The sequence below is a fragment of the Oncorhynchus mykiss genome, chromosome 11 (genome assembly GCF_057628025.1).
Source record: "Oncorhynchus mykiss isolate SJ-2025 chromosome 11, ASM5762802v1, whole genome shotgun sequence".
In the NCBI taxonomy this organism is placed as follows: Eukaryota; Metazoa; Chordata; class Actinopteri; order Salmoniformes; family Salmonidae; genus Oncorhynchus; species Oncorhynchus mykiss.
In genome coordinates, this window is record NC_143032.1 from 84,696,002 (window position 1) to 84,703,997 (window position 7,996).

Sequence of the window (7,996 nt, forward strand, 5' to 3'; positions counted from 1 at the left end):
TCTCTCTCTCTCTCTCTCTCTCTCTCTCTCTCTCTCTCTCTCTCTCTCTCTCTCTCTCTCTCTCTCTCTCTCTCTCTCTCTCTCTCTCTCTCTCTCTCTCTCTCTCTCTCTCTCTCTCTCTCTCTCTCTCTCTCTCTCTCTCTCTCTCTCTCTCTCCTCTCTCTCTCTCTCTCTCTCTCTCTCTCTCTCTCTCTCGACGACTGTCCTATCAGCACACCCCCCCCCCCCCCTCCACGTGGTTCTGATTAGGGAGGTGAATTTAATTGCCGGGAACACAATGTTGTTCTCTTAGATTGGATAGAGAACATATCAATGGGCTGTTAATAATGTAATCGTGATTACATTTATCAATTGTATTTTGAATATCTCTATAGAATATCAATGGATATTTTTTTTACAAAACATAAGATGCGTTACCCATGATGCTTTGTTTTCTACATAGATATGATGAACAGGATGGTGCTGATGGGAGAGTCGTGCTTTTAGTTCCTAAGCAACTTTGCAGTATTTACATTTTTTTTTAAATGAAATTATAAAAAGCATTTCGCTACACCCGTAACAACATCTGCTAAATACAATTTGATTTGATACAACATGAGCCCATGGGGGAGGGGGGCAGGGGGGGGGGAGAGAGAGATGGGACAGAGAGGACAAACAATGTATGTTTTATTTATTTTCTGTTTGTTTCTTTATATTTGCACTATTTCATATTATTGCCTGTCTGTGATCTGAACCCCTCACAGAAATAAATAAAAGTTGGTCACAAAATCAGGCCCATGCCTGTTACCAGTACTGGAAATCCTGGGATACGCCGTTCTTTACCAGGAGCCAGCAAAACTGCTTTCAAAGATGTTTCCTCTGTTTCCTCTGAAACAGGCATTATATTTATTCATTATTAGACAACAGAATAATAGTTGCACTTGTCCTTTCCTTTCTCGCCCCCCCCCCTCCCCTCCCCCCATAGGGAGGAGCGCCTCACATTTCGAAAACCTCTGCACTATAGGGAAAATGTGAGTTGTGTCAAGCTTCTGTTCAAAGTCAACCTGAGAAGGACTGAGGAAGAAACACAATCACTGAGTTTTCAGGAAGTTGTAATAGGATTCTTAAACAGTCTGGGGAGGAAGTCCGGGAAGTTGTAATAGGATTCTTAAACAGTCTGGGGAGGAAGTCCAGGAAGTTGTAATAGGATTCTTAAACAGTCTGGGGAGGAAGTCCGGGAAGTTGTAATAGGATTCTTAAACAGTCTGGGGAGGAAGTCCGGGAAGTTGTAATAGGATTCTTAAACAGTCTGGGGAGGAAGTCCAGGAAGTTGTAATAGGATTCTTAAACAGTCTGGGGAGGAAGTCCAGGAAGTTGTAATAGGATTCTTAAACAGTCTGGGGAGGAAGTCCAGGAAGTTGTAATAGGATTCTTAAACAGTCTGGGGAGGAAGTCCGGGAAGTTGTAATAGGATTCTTAAACAGTCTGGGGAGGAAGTCCAGGAAGTTGTAATAGGATTCTTAAACAGTCTGGGGAGGAAGTCAAGAGACTAGATGCAGTCACCATGGTGACCAAACTTCCCATTGCATACAATCCCACAATTCTAACATATACAAAAAGTAGAATATGCATATTTCAATCAATGAAACAGAGAATTTCCAGTCTTTGTTATCCATCAATATCAAAATGTTTATATGCTTATAATCATCAGCTGCCTAACCCTTGAACAGTTAAAATGTATCATAAACAGTTGAAGTCGGAAGTTTACACACACTCAGGTTGGAGTCATTAAAATTAGTTTTTCAACCACTCCACAAATGTTTTGTGAACAAACTATAGTTTTGGCAAGTCGGTTAGGACATCTACTTTGTGCATGACACAAGTAATTTTACCAACAATTGTTTACAGACAGATTATTTAACTTATAATTCACTGTATCACAATTCCAGTGGGTCAGAAGTTTACACACACCAAGTTGACTGTGCCTTTAAACAGCTTGGAAAATTCCAGAAAATTATGTCATGGCTTTAGAAGCTTCTGATAGGCTAATTGACATCATTTGAGTCAATTGGAGGTGTACCTGTGGATGTATTTCAAGGCCTACCTTCAAACTCAGTGCCTCTTTGCTTGACATCATGGGAAAACAAAAAACATCAGCCAAGACCTCAGAAAAAAAATTGTAGACCTCCACAAGTTTGTTTCATCCTTTGGGAGAAATGTCCAAATGCCTGAAGGTACCACGTTCATCTGTACAAACAATAGTACACAAGTATAAACACCATGGGACCATTCAGCTGTCATACCGCTCAGGAAGGAGACGCATTCTGTCTCCTAGAGATGAACGTACTTTGGTGCGAAAAGTGCAAATCAATCCCAGAACAACAGCAAAGGACATTGTGAAGATGCTGGAGGAAACAGGTACAAAAGTATCATTATTCATAGTAAAACAAGTCCTATTTCGACATAACCCGAAAGGCCGCTCAGCAAGGAAGAAGCCACTGCTCCAAAACCGCCATCAAAAAAAGGGGGAGGCTTGCAAGCTGAAGAACACCATCCCAACCGTAAAGCATGAGGGTGGCAGCATCATGTTGTGGGGGTGCTTTGCTGCCTGAGGGATTGGTGCACTTCACAAAATAGATGGCATCACGAGGTAGGAAAATTATGTGGATATATTTCTCCCTCTCTAACATCTTCCTCTCAGTCTGACAGTCTCTCTTTCTCGCTCTCTACCATCTCCCTCTCACTGTCAGTCTCTCTTTCTCCCTCTCTAACATCTCCCTCTCAGTCTGCCAGTCTCTCTTTCTCGCTCTCTACCATCTCCCCCTCACTGTCAGTCTCTTTCTCCCTCTCTAACATCTCTCTCTCACTGTCAGTCTCTCTTTCTCCCTTTCTAACATCTCCCCCTCACTGCCAGTCTCTCTTTCTCCCTCTCAGTCTGCCAGTCTCTCTTTCTCGCTCTCTACCATCTCCCCCTCACTGTCAGTCGCTCTTTCTCCCTCTCTAACATCTCCCTCTGTCTGCCAGTCTCTCTTTCTCCCTCTCTAACATCTCCCTCTCACTGTCAGTCTCTCTTTCTCCCTCTCTAACATCTCCCTCTCACTTCCAGTCTCTCTTTCTCCCTCTCTAACATCTCCCCCTCACTGTCAGTCTCTCTTTCTCTCTAACATCTCCCTCAGTCTGCCAGTCTCTCTTTCTCCCTCTCTAACATCTCCCTCTGTCTGTCAGTCTCACTTTCTCATACACTAACATCTCCCTCTGTCTGTCAGTCTCACTTTCTCATACACTCACATCTCCCTCTCAGTCTGTCAGTCTCACTTTCTCATACACTCACATCTTCCTCTCACTGTCAGTCTCTCTCTCACTGTCAGTCTCCCTCTCACTGTCAGTCTCCCTCTCACTGTCAGTCTCTCTATCTCTCACATCTTTCTCTCACTCTGTCAGTCTCCCTCTCACATCTTCCTCTCACTCTGTCAGTCTCCCTCTCACATCTTCCTCTCACTCCGTCAGTCTCCCTCTCTCACATCTTCCTCTCACTGTCAGTCTCCCTCTCTCACATCTTCCTCTCACTGTCAGTCTCCCTCTCTCATACACTCACATGTATGGGGTGGGGGGGAATCAGGTCAACTCTGAAAGAACAGCAGTGATATTGAGCGAGCGACAGCACTCCCCCCCACTGAGAGGAAAGTCGGATACACACACACACACACACACACACACATAAAAGATGGTTACACACACACACACACACACACACACACACACACACACACTGAGAGGAGAACTGGGTTCTTGGAGCTTGGCGTCTCCAGATAAGGTTAAACCAATCTCCGGTGTTAGCGCAGCGGGCTGCAAAGTTCACACCGGCTCAATCAATAATACACTCCTCTGTGTGTGGTGACCTTATCATTCAAATGGCAAATGTACATCTGAAATGTTGTGTATCATTAGTGGAAACAGTGGGCTACAGTGCATCAGCAAGACACACACCACACACACACTTCAAGGGAAGGAGTATTGTGAATTTGTATAATCACATTTCTGGCGTCTAGTTCGAATTAATTTGCTATAGTTACATAGCGTTGTGCCTGTATAGTTACATAGCGTTGTGCCAGTATAGTTACATAGCGTTGTGCCTGTATAGTTACATAGCGCTGTGCCTGTATGGTTACATAGCGTTGTGCCTGTTGAGCTGAGCAGAAGTGGTAGCTATGTACACTACTGGTCAAAAGTTTTAGAATAACTACTCATTCCAGGGTTTTTATTTATTTGTACCATTTTCTACATTGTAGAATAATAGTGAAGACATTGCAACTATGAAACAACACATATGGAATCATGTAGTAACCCCCAATTTTTTTTAAACAAATCAAAATATATTTTATATTTGAGATTCTTCAAATAGCCGCCCTTTGCCTTGATGACAGCTTTGTACACTCTTGGCATTCTCTCAACCAGCTTCATGAGGTAGTCACCTGGAATGCCTATTGTGGAATTTACCTATCCTTCTTAATGTGTTTGAGCCAAAAAGTTGTGTTGTGACAAAGTAGCGGGGGTCTACAGAAGATAGCACTATTTAATAAAATACCATTTATGGCAAGAACAGTGCAAAGAGAAACGACAGTCCATCATTACTTTAAGACATGAAGGTCAGTCAATACGGAGCATTTCAAGAACTGTGAAAGTTTCTTTAAGTGCAGTCGCAAAAACCATCAAGCGCTAAGATGAAACTGCCTCTCTTGAGGACCGCCACAGGAATGGAAGACCCCGAGTTACCTCCGCTTCAGAGGATATGTTCATTAGAGTTACCAGCCTCAGAAATGGCAGCCCAACTAAATGCTTCAGAGTTCAAGAAACAGACACATGTCAACTGTCATATCTGCTCCTGCCACACCCCCTAGTGGTCATCCGGTGTCTCATTGACCTGCAGCCATTCCCCTCTCCCTCTCTGTGTGATTGTGTGGTTGGAGACAGGTGTACTGGAGACAGAGCAGATCCCTACCAGCTGCAACTCGTTCCATAATCAAGACCTCTACAAAATACTCAGTCCTGCCACTTCCACATCGTAATCTCTGCTAATTTTGACGCTCTGACTCTGGTACCCGTCTCCTGTTCCACATCTCATCAACCTGCTACCCTGTTCTGGATTCAGCTCACCATCAATCCCTTGGACTTCCTTCCGGACCCGTTTACTCCTGTCCCAATCCAGCTCCCTCCAACCTCAGCCTCTACATCCGGTTTCCTACAACAGCATTTGGTTGGGGCTTAATGGGACTATAGGACAATGACCCAACACACCTCCAGGCTGTCTAAGGGTGATTATGACCAAGAAGGACAGTGATGGAGTGCTGTATCAGATGATCTGGCCTCCACAATCACCCAACCTCAACCCAATTGAGATGGTTTGGGATGATTTGGACCTCAGAGCGAAGGAAAAGCAGCCAACAAGTGCTCAGCATATGTGGGAACTCCAAGAGTGTGCAAAGCTGTCAAGGCAAAGGGTGGCTATTTAAAAAAAAACATGTTTTGGTTACTACATGTGTTATTTAATAGTGTTGATGTCTTCACTATTATTCTACAATGTAGAAAATAGCACAAATAAAGACAAAACCCTGAGTAGGTGTTGTAACACTTTCACCAGTAGTGTAGGGTAGCCTAGTGGTTAGAGTGTTGGACTAGTAACCAGCAGGTAGGCTAGTGGTTAGAGCGTTGGACTAGTAACCAGCAGGTGGCCTAGTGGTTAGAGTGTTGGACTAGTAACCAGCAGGTAGCCTAGTGGTTAGAGTGTTGGACTAGTAACCAGCAGGTAGCCTAGTGGTTAGAGTGTTGGACTAGTAACCAGCAGGTAGCCTAGTGGTTAGAGTGTTGGACTAGTAATCAGCAGGCAGCCTAGTGGTTAGAGCGTTGGACTAGTAACCAGCAGGTAGCCTAGTGGTTAGAGTGTTGGACTAGTAACCAGCAGGTAGCCTAGTGGTTAGAGTGTTGGACTAGGAACCAGCAGGCAGCCTAGTGGTTAGAGTGTTGGACTAGTAACCAGCAGGTAGCCTAGTGGTTAGAGTGTTGGACTAGTAACCAGCAGGTAGCCTAGTGGTTAGAGTGTAGAGGCGGCAGGTAGCCTAGTGGTTAGAGTGTTGGACTAGTAACCAGCAGGTAGCCTAGTGGTTAGAGTGTTGGACTAGTAACCAGCAGGTAGCCTAGTGGTTAGAGTGTTGGACTAGTAACCAGCAGGTAGCCTAGTGGTTAGAGTGTTGGACTAGTAACCAGCAGGTAGCCTAGTGGTTAGAGTGTTGGACTAGTAACCAGCAGGTAGCCTAGTGGTTAGAGTGTTGGACTAGTAACCAGCAGGTAGCCTAGTGGTTAGATTTTTGGACTAGTAACCAGCAGGTAGCCTAGTGGTTAGAGTGTTGGACTAGTAACCAGTAGGTAGCCTAGTGGTTAGAGCGTTGGACTAGTAACCAGTAGGTAGCCTAGTGGTTAGAGTGTTGGACTAGTAATCAGCAGGTAGTCTAGTGGTTAGAGTGTTGGACTAGTAACCAGCAGGTAGCCTAGTGGTTAGAGTGTTGGACTAGGAACCAGCAGGCAGCCTAGTGGTTAGAGTGTTGGACTAGTAACCAGCAGGTAGCCTAGTGGTTAGAGTGTTGGACTAGTAACCAGCAGGTAGCCTAGTGGTTAGAGTGTAGAGGCGGCAGGTAGCCTAGTGGTTAGAGTGTTGGACTAGTAACCAGCAGGTAGCCTAGTGGTTAGTGTTGGACTAGTAACCAGCAGGTAGCCTAGTGGTTAGAGTGTTGGACTAGTAACCAGCAGGTAGCCTAGTGGTTAGAGTGTTGGACTAGTAACCAGCAGGTAGCCTAGTGGTTAGAGTGTTGGACTAGTAACCAGCAGGTAGCCTAGTGGTTAGATTGTTGGACTAGTAACCAGCAGGTAGCCTAGTGGTTAGTGTTGGACTAGTAACCAGCAGGTAGCCTAGTGGTTAGAGCGTTGGACTAGTAACCAGTAGGTAGCCTAGTGGTTAGAGTGTTGGACTAGTAATCAGCAGGTAGTCTAGTGGTTAGAGTGTTGGACTAGTAACCAGCAGGTAGCCTAGTGGTTAGAGTGTTGGACTAGTAACCAGCAGATAGCCTAGTGGTTAGAGTGTTGGACTAGTAACCAGCAGGTAGCCTAGTGGTTAGAGTGTTGGACTAGTAATCAGCAGGCAGCCTAGTGGTTAGAGTGTTGGACTAGTAACCAGCAGGTAGCCTAGTGGTTAGTGTTGGACTAGTAACCAGCAGGTAGCCTAGTGGTTAGAGTGTTGGACTAGTAACCAGCAGGTAGCCTAGTGGTTAGAGCGTTGGACTAGTAACCAGCAGGTAGCCTAGTGGTTAGAGCGTTGGACTAGTAACCAGCAGGTAGCCTAGTGGTTAGAGCGTTGGACTAGTAACCAGCAGGTAGCCTAGTGGTTAGAGTGTTGGACTAGTAACCAGCAGGTAGCCTAGTGGTTAGAGTGTTGGACTAGTAACCAGCAGGTAGCCTAGTGGTTAGAGTGTTGGACTAGTAACCAACAGGTAGCCTAGTGGTTTGAGTGTTGGACTAGTAACCAACAGGTAGCCTAGTGGTTAGAGCGTTGGGCCAGTAACCAGCAGGTAGCCTAGTGGTTAGTGTTGGACTAGTAACCAGCAGGTAGCCTAGTGGTTAGTGTTGGACTAGTAACCAGCAGGTAGCCTAGTGGTTAGAGCGTTGGACTAGTAACCAGCAGGTAGCCTAGTGGTTAGAGTGTTGGACTAGGAACCAGCAGGTAGCCTAGTGGTTAGTGTTGGACTAGTAACCAGCAGGTAGCCTAGTGGTTAGAGCATTGGACTAGTAACCAGCAGGTAGCCTAGTGGTTAGTGTTGGACTAGTAACCAGCAGGTAGCGTAGTGGTTAGAGCATTGGACTAGTAACCAGCAGGTAGCCTAGAGGTTAGAGTGTTGGACTAGTAACCAGCAGGTAGCCTAGTGGTTAGAGTGTTGGACTAGTAACCAGCAGGTAACCTAGTGGTTAGAGC